The sequence below is a fragment of the Pinus tabuliformis genome, chromosome 9 (assembly GCF_031772625.1).
Source record: "Pinus tabuliformis cultivar Carrire ecotype Pingquan chromosome 9, CPIR1, whole genome shotgun sequence".
NCBI classification, from domain to species: Eukaryota; Viridiplantae; Streptophyta; class Pinopsida; order Pinales; family Pinaceae; genus Pinus; species Pinus tabuliformis.
This window is the reverse complement of record NC_142307.1, coordinates 1,476,360,530-1,476,374,237: the sequence shown is the minus strand read 5'-3', so window position 1 is coordinate 1,476,374,237 and position 13,708 is coordinate 1,476,360,530. Positions and strand designations below refer to the sequence as shown.

General features: G+C 39.6%; 1 non-coding gene across 1 annotated transcript; it reads right to left on the bottom strand.

Annotated features, from left to right (window-relative positions):
* Positions 1-8,258: 8,258 nt before the first annotated feature.
* On the bottom strand, positions 8,259-8,338 carry TRNAL-UAG (transfer RNA leucine (anticodon UAG)). The gene has a single exon. It is a non-coding gene; the product is annotated as a tRNA-Leu (tRNA).
* Positions 8,339-13,708: the final 5,370 nt, after the last annotated feature.

Below are 13,708 nucleotides of genomic sequence, written 5' to 3'. Positions count from 1 at the left end.
TACTTTTGCACTGCTCAAATCTGCCCCACATGTCAAGGATTGGTACTGTAAACAAAAGGATGGGAGGCAATCCTCACTGTTTTCAGTGGCACAAACTTGGAATTCTTTCTGAGACATCATCAAGGAACAATATTACCCTGTCAGGAGCTATGAATATAAATACATAAAGTGGAACATGCTGCGATAGTCAAGGGACCAAGATGTGTCGGAGTTCACAATTTTTTTCATACCCTTCTCACGAAGCTAGGTATCAAGGATTTTGAGCAGAATTTGGTACTTAAGTACCGCGCTTGTCTACACAAGTACATCCATGACGAGATGGAGTTCCTGGACATCTCATCACTTGGCGTTTCCTATTGATATGATGTCAAGATTGAGAAAAAGTTTAAACAAAAGAAGTGAGACTTTGGATCTGTGAATCCGAAGCAAGGGAAAGGCGCCCCAAGATCACAAAACATAGGACAAAGCCAAGGCAGGGCAACCCAGAACAACTTTCCAAAGCTACAAGAGAAGAAAAACACCACGAAGACAAGGAAGGACACATGGAAATGGTGTGAGTTACATAAGAGCCCCACTCACAACACAAGTGAGTGCTGAGCCAAGAAGTCACTGGTGGCCGAGTCGAAGGCTTCCGAATCAGATGCATGTTCCGACTCTGAGTCAGAAACTAACAAGGGGAATGATAAAGGGAAGAAGATTATCGATGCAAATCCTAGTGCCACGTTTCTGCCACTAATATCCAGAAGGATGAGCCCGAATATCTAGAGGAGGGGGACCAACTCTTCCACTCATAAATGTGGGTGAAGGGTTCTTCGTTGCAGTTCATTGTCAACAATGGGAGCCAAAATAACCTCATTTTAGCAGAGGTTGTGAAGTGGTTGGGCCTACTAACCACACCACATCTGCAACCATATGCCATGGGTGGCTTCACCAAGGGCGAGACCTCTGTGTCAGCCACCAGTGTTGCCTTACCTAAAACATCAAGCCCTTCACAGATGAGGTACTGTGTGATGTTGCTTCTCTTGAAGTTTGTGATGTTTTATTAGTCCAACCATACTTGTGGAATCGAGATGTTGTGTATGAGTCTAGGCCTCACACTGTTATTATTACTTTGGGCAATAAGTTGTACAAGATACCAGAGGTAGCACCACCTACATCCATTTCTTTGATCACTGCGAAGCAATGCAGTAAGATCATTTCCCAAACTAGGAAATTTGTTTTCCTTATGATTCACCCTTAGGGAAACAAGAATATTGTGGCCATGGCCTCTAAACAGGGCTCCTTCACATGGCAACAATAGATGGACAAGGTTGTATAATAGTATAGGGACAAATTTACCTCACTCACAGGGTACCTCTACACTATCAAGTCAAGCACTCCATCGATCTGACCCCAGGCATGCCGCTACCCAATGGACTGATCTATCGATGCTCTGTTTTGGAGAACGATGAAATCAAGAGGCAGATTCAGGAGCTATTGTAGAAAGGGAACATCAGGCCAAGTTCATCACCCTGTGGGAGCTCGATCATGTTGGTACAGAAGAAGGATGGGACCTAGAGACTTTGTATTGACTATCGGGCACTGAACAAGATCACTTTATGAAATAGGTATATAATCCCATGGATTGATGACCTTCTAGACCAGATCAAGGGGGCCAAATATTTCAACAAGATTGACTTGAAGTCCGGTTATCACCAGGTACCAATCAAACCCTCCAATGTGTGGAAGACTTCCTTCAAATCCAAGGAGGGCCTTTTCGAATGGTTGGTCATGCCTTTTAGGTTGATGAATGCCCCTGCAACCTTCATGAGGCTGATGGATGACATATTGCAACCCTTCACCAACTCATTCATGGTGGTGTATTTGGATGACATTATAATCTTCGGCCATAGTTGGGAAGAGCATCCACCATATTCGATAGGTCTTCCAAACATTGCGGCAACACAAGTTGTGTGCCAATTTGGAGAAATGTACTTTTGGTATGACCTAGGTTCAATATCTGGGGTACATCATTGATGAGCAAGGTGTGCATGTGGACCCAACTAAGATACAAGTCATCGGGATTGGGCAACCTCAACCACTCTAATAGAGATCCACAACTTTCTGGGTCTTGCCAACTTCTACCACAGGTTCGTGTTGGGGTTCTCTCATATCACTTGGCCTTTGAGTCAAGTCACTAAGGGAGGAGTGAAAGCAAAGTTCTTTTGGTCTGAATACCAACAGAAGGTGTTTGTTGAGTTGAAGCATTGCCTCTGCTCTACACTAGTGCTCACATTACCAGACCTGCAACAACCATTTGAGATCGATACAGATGCCTTCAACTATGTTATTAGTGCAATACTTACTCAGTAGGGGCATCTAGTGGCATATCACAGTGAGACACTTTACGACATAGTTCTAAAGTATCCCACCTATGAGAAAGAGATGTGTTCCATTGTACAGACCTTCCAACAATGGAAGCATTACATTCTAGGGAAGGAAATGGTCATCCACACAAAGCACTGACCCCTGCAGTTCATACAGACACAAGGGAAGTTACAGAACAATCACCATAAAAAATGGTCTACATACCTACAACAATTATATTTGAACATTAAGTACAAGAAGGGCAACACCAACAATGTTGCAGACTACCTCAGCGAACCGTCGGTCATGGCGCTGACTAGTGTGCTCGACTCTTGTGGGCACGAGACTACGAGGTGGCCACATCTTTACAAGAGCGATCCAGAATTCAGCAACACATAACAGACGCTCCTGGAAGGCAAGAAAGTTCCAAATTTTCACCTTCTGGATGCATTATTATGCCACCTGGGACACCTCTATGTTCCTTCAAGTGAGTGTGCCAATATATTTGGGAGGTGCACTATAGACGAGTTGTTGGACATGTCAGGGTAAAGACAACAATGGCAGTGCTATAGAAATATTTTTATTGGCTGAACCTTCCACAGGATGTTGGGAAATACATTAGATCCTGCATTTCATATGTCATTTCAAAACCCACCATCAAGAAGCAAGGCCTATATACTCCTCTGCCTACTCCTAATTGACCTTGGGAATCCATCTCCATGGATTATGTGTCGATCCTTCCTTCCACTAAGCATGGAAATGAATGCGTTTTCATTGTTGTTGACAAATTCTCTAAGATGGCCATTCTAGCGAACTGAAAGAAAAGTATCACAATAGAAGCCACTGCTAAGATATTATTTGAATGAGTGTGGGTACAGTTTGGGATCCCATACTCCATTATCTCATATTGGGACATCAGGTTCCTAAGTACATTTTGGTCAAGTCTCTGGTCAATGTTGGATACCAAGCTCACTAATTCCATGGCTTTCAACCCCCAAACTGATGGCCAAACAGAGGTCGTCAACAGGATGATCATACACATTCTACACATGTACAACTCGAAGCATCCACACACATGTGATGAAAGCCTCCCCTATGTCTAGCACAACTACAACAGAGCTCTCCATAGCTCAACTGGACACAACCCCTTTCAGGTGGGATTGGGATTCCAGCCACTATGTCCCATTGATGTGGCCATACCATTTACAACTACTCATGAAGATTTGGCTCATGTCTAGTCCAAAGCTGACAGAGCTAACAACTTCATTGAGTGCATTCAGCACATCCGCCAACAGGTCCATGACATATTGATCAGAGGAAATGCTAAGTACAAGCAACAACATGATCAACATCGGGTGCCAAACAAGTTCCAAGTGGGCGACAAAGTTTGGTTACATCTGTAGAAGGAATTCCTTGTTGGGCCCCACTATAAGCTTCGCCCGCTCCAATATGGGCCATACACCATCACCAAGGCTGTAGGGGACAATGCCTTCAAGCTTAGCATTACACCATTCCTTGGCCTGCACCCAATATTCAATGTGGACCGCCTTCGTCCATACTTTCCACCATTACTAGACACATCAGACATTGCAGAACAACTCACACCAATAGAGTTAAACCCAGACTGCATGGAACAAGCCACAACTGATCGAATCATGGACACACATATCAAGAATACTCGCTAGTAGAAGATCCAACCGTATCGGGTTGTCAAAGCTAGCCAACTCCTGCACCAAGGAAAGTGGCTCACTAAAGACCAATTTCAACAAAAGTTTTCCCATCTCATGGAGGCACTCAATGCAATGGGGACCATTGCTTCCTAAGGGGGGAGGATTGATCCAGGTGGATATTGGTGGCCACCCACCAATTCCACTTGGACCCCCACCAATGTTACTTTCAGTTTTGCACTTTCCTTAATTGTAGCACAATTTGTTATTTTTGGCAGGTGGATATTGCTAGCCACCTGCCTATTCCACTTGGACCTCCACCATTTTTTCTTTCAGTTTTTAAGTTTCCTTAATTGTAGCACAATTTGCTATTTTTGGCAGATTTTCGGGTTCTGAACTTTTGGAGCCATTTTGAGGCCCTAAACGATGTTTTTTGGAAAATAGGAAAACTAAAGTGTTTGTCTATGTTTACAGTTGAAATTTATAGTCCTTGTATATATCTTTCTAGCTAGGTATCGTGCACGTCAAACAGAGATCGTATGCCAAAGTTACAACCCTGGGAAGTTGATGTACCAATTTACCTCAATGGGGCCCACAGTTTTGGTGCTTCATCTCCTAGGGTTAGGTTTTTGGATGTTTAGGGTTTTCCATTGTTTCTCAATAATAAATAGGCCTTCGAGCCTCATTGTAACATAGTTCAGAGGCATGTAGCTGCCACATCTCTTCTTAGAAACAAGATACCATCGCCCGAGCAAGTTTATTTCCATATATGTATGTAAGCATATTTCAGTTCTTTGATATTAATGAAATGAAGTTTTATTTTTGTCGCATCTTTGTGTTTATGTGTATATATGTATTTTGTTGCGTTCCTACATAAGTATGGATCATGCAACCCAATGTATCTGCCTCGACTCAACCATATACTAGCTCAAGGTGTTCACTGCAAAACAAATGTCAAGCCTAGTGTTAACCAGTTACATCAAGGATCCAATCAAGTGCATGTACATAATGAGATCCAACAATCCTGAATCTCCAATACGAATAAATAGTGTATCTAGCCAAAATCCTCCATTTCAATTTCTGATGCCAACTCCCTCTAACACTGAAGCAGGTCTTCATGTGGTATTCTTGGTTTCTGCCCCTATAGCGGAAGAAAATTCTCCTTCGATTGTTGCCCCCTCTATCACGTAAGCAAATCCTTCTACTATTGCTACTCCCTCTATCATCTAAGCAAGTCCTTCTACTATTTGACATTGTATCCTCAAAGAGGGCATACTTCTCTTGGAGACCTTTTATCTTTGAGCATCTTGACAATCTAAACTCATGACACCCTCTATGAAAGTTACTCCTTCCACTCTACCTAAGTGTCTACTCCCTCGGAATTGGAAACCCTTCCTGTCATCTAGCACAATCTTGGATGTCCTAACAATCTGTAGAATTTCTTCCTTTCATTCACTAATCACTTTGTTGAGTTTGTACTTGCTCCCTTAGGTCATTCAAGAACCTATCCATTGAGATTGGAGCAAAAATATATCCTTGTACTCCCTCTTACTAGGAGAACCTTCTTGCCACAAGATTTACTTTTTTCTTCCAAATGTTGCCATCTATTGTCAATATCATTTGCTTGGCATCCTTCGAGATGTACTTGCAAACTCATTAAGGACGCCATGGAAGAAAAAATTATAACCAAGCAAAAATTACAAAGACAAGAGGCTCACAAAGGAAAAATATCAATTATCAAGGGAGAGAGATACAAAGCACTTATCTCTTGATTAAGGAAGAAATTGTTTAGTGTTGTAGGGAATTTTCAACTCCCTCTTGATCCTTGCCTTCTTATAGAAATAAATGAAATCCATCTTAGATTCCTTCTTCTTTTGAGGTGGATGTTTTTCAACGTCCTCATCATCAGCAACTACTGCATGCTATTTTCCTTTATTTTTATTGCATGAATTACAAGATCTAGAGTTTCTTCATCATGTTGATTCATCAAGTTACATCCAACATTCTAAATCTTTCTCTAGGGTTTCATCCCACAAACCCTAGGAATTTCAACAAGCATAAAGAATCCAAGATGAATACATTAATAAAGGCTCCTCAGCTCCCTGTCTCAACTAGTATCAAACTTCCACATGCTTCTTTATATTTTAACTTAAGCACATCAACATTCCTCTTATCCACTAACAACCTATTTTCATTCCTAGGTTACTGTAATGCCCTACTTAATCTTATCATGCTAATTTTTATTAGTGTTTAATTAACCTGAAAATATCAACTTACAATTATCAAGAAATATTGGTATATACCTACATTTGTGAAATTGTAATTTTATTTTACTGATATAAATTTTATTATTGTTATTATTCAATTCCCAACTTGTCTTCTCAAATCTAATTTTGGATAGGATATGCTCTCCTCCAATTTATTCCAAATTAAATATCCATATCCCAAGGTGTCTTTTCAAATCTAGTTTTGAAAAGATATGGTCTTCTCCAATTAAATTCCAAATCAAATATCCATATCCTAAGGTGTCTTCTCAAATCTACTTGGGAGAAGATATGGTAAGAAAATTCAAGGATACTAAATGAAAGGATGAGGGGGTAGTCATGACATTAATGATAGGTGGTTGAGGTGGATGGGAGGAAGAGACATAAAAGGGGAAAGATGATGAGAGGAGAGGGGGATCCTTGGTCTTGGTTTTGGTTTGGAGGATTTTGTTTTGGGGGAGGAATGTGGAGAAAGAGAAAGGAGGGAATGAAGAGATCAATGAGAGAATACAAACTTGGATTTGGAGAGTGTTTGTTTAACTTGGACACACTACATCTGGTTGGACTTGGGCTCGGAGGGCTAGGGAACCTGTGGAGGTTCTCTGGGCTAGGAAATCATTCTTAGTTGGCTGGGAGGAAAATTCAGTCGGGTAGTCGAGGGGAGCATCCCAACAAGTCAGGAGAATCTTAACCAAGCTATTGGAACATGTATTCTTTCGTCAATTGATTACTTATGTAAATGGTTGCAATTAAATTTTTACTTGTTTAATATGTTGTAAATAAATTTTAATTGTATATTGTTGTCAAATAAATGTTGATTTATAAATACGTTATTTCCCTTCTTATTGTGTTTAAATTAAATAAATTTAGTTTTTAGTTAGAGGACCCTAGGATGGATCCTCACATGTGGTATTAGAGCCCAGATTCAAAATCTGGACCCAAAACCCACTAGACCCAAATCTCCGCTAAAAGAGTTTATAACCCTCATAATTACTTGTAAGCATTTTTATTATAAAAATTATGTGGAACTGATTTCATTTAAGACTGATTTAATGATTTTTTTTTCCATTTTACTGGCAATTTAGAACTTCTTTTATCACTGCCATGTGTATCCTTAACTACATCACTCTGATCTCTTGTCTGAAGCTCACAATATTCATTGTTAAAAAGCTCATCAGTCTGCTTGGTTCTCTTTTTTTTGGTTCTCTTTATTTTCCTTGGCATCATTCACTAGTAATAAACCTTCCATTACCAAGCCATTCCCATTTTCACCAATTTTCCTCACGTGATCAAACTCATTGGTAATTTTACCCATAGGATCATTTTTTTTGAACTTATAACCCTTTCCTTCCTTAGCAGCTAATAAATGTGCAGTTTGATCACTGCCACATGAGTGAAGCTCTTGTTGCCCTGTTTGATCTTGCTTATTTCCTACATTCATAGAATCAAATGACTTGGATTTATCTCCTTTCCTCTTCCTCTTCTTGGAACGTTTTTTCCTCAATATTTGGGCCTTTCTTGAATCAGGTGTAGTATCTTGCTTGTCAGCGATAGGACCCATAAGCTCATCTTCCTCATGTTTAACCATTGTACGCTTCTCCTCACTCTGGCGGTGCACAACATTTGGTTGTTCCTTCAAGTGAAGGACACTTCCCTGATTACCAAGAGGAATGTTTCCATTTGAAGATGGCTCAACATTTTGATTCAATATACTGCTAGCCTGAAATTATCTGGCTTTTGATCTATGTTTCTTTACCTCTGAATGTAGTGACCAAGTTTCCTTGCTTGTGGTCTTCACATTGCAAAGACTGCAAGCCCAGGGAGGGCGAGTTGACAACCCAACACTCAAATCAACATCAGCATTCTGACTTGCATTAGGTTTTTCATAGTAACAATTACCCCCATTCATAGTACTGCAAAGCACAAAATGATCCATGTGGAATTCAAACCCTTGGGCGTGAGATTAACAGGCCATTTAAATTGACAGCTGTGGGATTTGAACCCATGCCCTTTCAGGCCAGAGCCTAAATCTGGCGCCTTAGACCACTCGGCCAAACTGTCATTAAAAATTCAAGCCAATGCCATTCAGCCCAAGAAACTCTTTCACATTTTCAGCCTGATCTGAGATTACCAAACCCAAAATGTGAGGGCAAGAAATTGCGAAAAATAAATAAATAAATAAATTTTGTTCTGCTGGTATCGATGTGGGAATCAATCCCGTTTTCCCAAGTAGTCATTCCTTTCCGATAATCCACCATGAAATCCATGCTCGTGTATAAAGTATTCTCTTCCTGCAGGTAATCCCAACTGTTTGTTTTTTTTTACCCAAACAAAGTGTCAGCCATTTAGTCTGCCATAAATGATCACAGACTAAATCTAACAGCTATCATTAATGGCTTACATAAAAGTACCCTCTGAGATTGCCTGTGTTAGTCCACCAATGGCCAGAGTTAAAAACAAGAATATTGGCTCCCCTCCATCCTCTGCCATTACTCTCGACCGAGTCCAGATGAAGCACCACTTTCTGTTGTCTTTGAACTGTAGTGGTCACCATATCCACCAGGTACGAAGCTTGATAAAATGACACTGTAACTCCATAATCCTGCTAATACCCAAATCATAACAATTTAGCTTAACATAGTAACATCACAGAGATCATATTAGCTAAGCATCTAGTACCCACCATGGATCAATGAGTGGGGAAGGATGTAAGTAAAATCCTTCATCTGCAATTTCTGAAGAGGGAAGAGCCATAGCAGAGAAAGCCAAAACCCTCTCCAGCACTTGCAGCCAAACAAAAATAAAAATGAGGAAATGAAAACAAAATAAGTCACCCAACCAAGTGAAAACCTAATCTACTCATGCTGCCAGATTTCCTTGGAAGATCCTGATTGTTTGGCTGGGTGAAAGTGATGAGATGGCACTTTGATTGCAAGCCCATATGGCACGATCACGTGCCCAGCCAAGATAGCAGCCCTGTGTGTCATTCGAACATGATTATCAATAATGTTGTCAGGTCAAAAATTTAATTGCTAGATGTTTATATGAATAAAATAACAAGCTTGTTGATCCGTGCATTGATGGCGAGTGTTCTCTTCCAGCTTGATTGACCCCTAATGTGACAGATGATTGATTATTAGAGACTAATACGATTATATAGAGCGAAGAGATAACGAATGAATATTGTATTTATGGATCCTTTTCACGCGGTAGTATTTATGGATCCTTTTCATGCGGTGGGAGATGGTGACATTGATGCTAATTGGTGTGGGTCACATAGCATGTAGTCACCTCAGAACGAGAAGAGGAAGATATTTTCATATTACCATAGCTTGTAATGGATCATATAATGCATATCAATTTAGAGAGAAATTTCTAAAGAAGATAAATATTAAAATACCACGAATGTCCCTTGATGTTTAAATAATTTTATATTATAAACATTAATAACAACAAACTATATCGTGAAAATAACTACAACTTATGGCGTCTTGTGTTTTTAATTCACGTGAAAACTTTTCTATCACTACTCCCACTTATGGCGTCTTTTAGCTCCCAACGCAATCTTGGTATAAGTATCATCAGTTGCCCCTCTTATGGACTCTGCCCGGAGAGACAATTTCTATGTGTAAGAGATTACGCTATAGGAAATACTACTATTTTGTGTGACACGTATTATCACTTGAACTTGTAACACTCCACTTACAAACTATATCATGATACATTGTGGTTTCTTTTTTAGTTATTTTAATATAGATTTGTGGTTTTTTTAAAAGATATTCTAATATAGATTTATAATCTTGAAACGACTTTAATCCCTTTTATATATATTATACATTTAAACTTATACACATTAGACATTGAAACGACAAATTAATGTTTAAAAATAACTCTACTTACAAACTATATCGTGATACGTTGTGGTTTCTTTTTAAAGTTATTTTAATATAGAATTGTGGTTTTTTTTTAAAAGATATTTCAATATAGATTTACAATCTTGAAATGACTTTAATCTCTTTTATATATATTATACATTTAAACTTATACATATTATACATTGAAACACCAATTTTGAAGGTTAATTTGAATATTTATTAATTTCAATATAATTACATATCTATTCATAAAGGGACAATGGGGTTATGGTTCACGCATGAATATACATCATATGTAATGAAGGCCAACAACTCGTTACTTGTTTGGTTTGGGGTTGGATTCAAAATAACCTCCCAGAGTCAACGATGTTTAATTCGTGTTCCCATAGTATATATCTAACAATAATGTCAAAATTGAGTTGATTGAGACAGTTAGGCATCTACTTTGAAAACTAATCTAGCATTGTTGATGGAATTTCAAGAGGACACCTAGTTATAATAATGTGATTAAAAATGGTAATTTAATGTTTATGTGAATGCTCAAAATATATAAGATGGATTTAGGATGATTGTTTAGGGATATCTAAAGATATTTGAGGGTGACTAGCAGTGCATCATAGCACTTGCTTAGATAGCAATGGGAGAGGATTTGGTAGATCCTTGGGAATCTGCTCAGTATTAATAATGCTTGTTTACGAGCATAGTAAAAGAAAAACTTATGACTATCATTATATACATGTGTGTGAGTCAGCTAAGAGTGGACAAGTCCTAAGTTGAATTAATAAGTCTCGCGTATCATACAGATATTTGAACAATTCAAAATGGTGAGGACGTGAAGAAATCAAGGTCAAGGAGGGTCATCACAAGGACCTCCTACAAATAACCCATTACCATCACCAGAGTTGGCTCTCATCTTGCATTCCCTAGAAGCAATTAATGAGACTTTAAGAGGGCACCAAACAATTGAAGTGGAAGTGGAGCACCCTCCATCAGGGTTGGGCAATCTCGAGGGATCAAGAGACTCTGATAGAGCACCTCCAATCGAGGACATTACTAGGGAGCTCTAAAAGATTAAGATCCCAGATTTTGCTGGAGGTCGTGCTAGCGAACGCGGAGAAGCCTGGTTAGAAGGAATGAGAAGGTTCTTCGAACTAAGGGATTATACTTCCAATTCAAAAGCTAAAATAACAACATTCCAACTTAGAGATAGTGCTCTAAATTGGTGGGGTAACTTAGAGCGTCAACTACACCTCACTCTGAACACAATTACTTGGGAGTTATTTGAGGAGAGATTCAGGAAAAAGTACCTACCAGCATATTATGAAGAACAACAGGTAGGAGCCTTCCATGCTTTGGTATAGGGAAATCATACGGTAGAAGAATATGAGATTAGATTCATGGAATTGGTCAAGTATGTCTCCTACATGGATACTGATTAGCGCCAAGCAAATCGTTTCATTTATGGATTGAACCCTAAGATTAGGGCAATGGTGCAGATGTGGAAACCATCCTCAGTTGCAGAAGCTGTAGAACATGCTTGTTATGTTGAAGAGCACTTAGACTTAAAGGGTGGAAACAAAACCATTTTTCCACAACAACCAAGGTTTATGGGGAAGGCTCCATGTACCTTCCCTAGGGGAGGAAGTTTGAGGCCACTGCCATATGGAAACAAGGTTGTACCCAGAGCATTGACAATCAGGATTTCAATGGTTACTAGTGCAACTTCACCCACAACTTTAAGGATTCATGCAAATCAAGGTCATACACAAGGAGCAACAAGTAGGGGCAAGGGTCCCAAGGGAAGGGACTCTTTCCAAAGAACTCCACAAAATTTTGTTCAAAGTCTACCACGCATCACTTGTTGGGGATGCAAGGGACCTCATTACCAGTGTGACTGTCTTGAGTTACAAATTGGTAACAACCATAGAGAAGGAAAAGCACCAATGGGGGGAGCAAGTGGCCACCATTGAATCTATGCAGCAGTTGATAACCAACAAGTTGAACACCAATTTGTCGTGGTAGAAACCTCAAGTATGATAAACAAAGTAAAAGTTAAAATTTTGTTTGATTCAGGTGCTACAGATAGTTTCATTTCACCAGTTGCATTAGAAAAATGTGGGTTGGCAGCCTATGAGCACGATGACTTTAAGCAAGTTGAGATGGCTTCTGGGATAAAACAAGCAGTAGGACCTAGTGTTGACCAATGTCAGGTAAACCTCGGGGTGTGTATAACTAAGTTGAAGGCATACGTCACAGCATTGGGGACATATGATGTAATTATTGGAATGGACTGGCTAGAAGCTCATCGAGCTTTAGTAGATTGTTTCAAGAAGAAGGTGATTTGTTTAGATGATGAAGGTAGGTCAATTGAGATTTGTGGAATCAAGAGAGGAGTGTCACTACGATTCATATCCATGATGAAGGTAAAACATTGTCTCCGACAAGGTTGCAAACTATATGTGGTTGAGGTTGTAAGTGACCAGAAAGGACCCTCCCTAGATCAACACCCAATTTTGTCAAAATTCAAGGATGTTTTTCCTAAGGAATTGCCTGGATTACCTCCTGTAAGGGAGATTGATTTCACAATCGACCTAAAACCTGGTGCAGAACCAATATCTAAGACACCCTATAGGATGAAAACTCTAGAACTTTGTGAGTTGTAGATGCAGTTAAAAGAGCTTTTAGACTTGGGATTTATCAGACCTAGTATTTCACCTTGGGGTCCACCAGTGATTTTTATCAAGAATAAGGATGGTTCCTTAAGGCTATGCATAGATTATAGGGATTTGAATAGAGCCACAATAAATAATAGGTACCTGATACCTAGAATAGATGACCTATTTGATCAAATGAAGGGAGTAGCGGTTTTCTCAAAGTTCGATCTACGATCTAGATACCACCAATTGAGGATTAAGGAAGGTGACATCTCAAAAACTGCATTTAGAACTCGGTTTGGGCACTACAAGTTCGTATTTGTTCCATTTGGTTTGACCAATGCACTAGCAGCATTCACGAGCCTCATGAATAGTGTGTTCAGGAAGTATTTGGACAAATTTGTGCAAGTCTTTCTGGACGACATTCTTGTGTATTCCAAGACTTGCTTAAGGGAAAATCAATTGTATGGAAAATTGTCAAAATGTTCCTTCTTTTAGAAGAACATTATCTTGGGCACATCATTTCAGAAGAAGGGATTTCAGTTGACCCGGAAAGGTAAAGGCCATAATGGATTGGCCAGTATCGAAAAATGCTCACGAGGTGCATAGTTTTATGAGGCTAGCAGGTTATTATCGCAGGTTTGTGGAAGGGTTTTCGAGGATTGCAAAACCCATCACCACATTACAACGAAAAGGGGTTAGGTATGAATGGACATATGAATGTGACACTGCATTCACTGAACTAAAGAGGTTATTAACTAGTGCACCGATCCTTCGAGTACCGAACATGGTGTTAGGGCCTAAATCTACCTCAGGCTGAGAAAGGCAGGATCTAGGGTAACATCAAACCATGCTTAACCTGGTAGCTAGCCCTACCAGGTCGGGAGAGGGCTCTCTCCTTG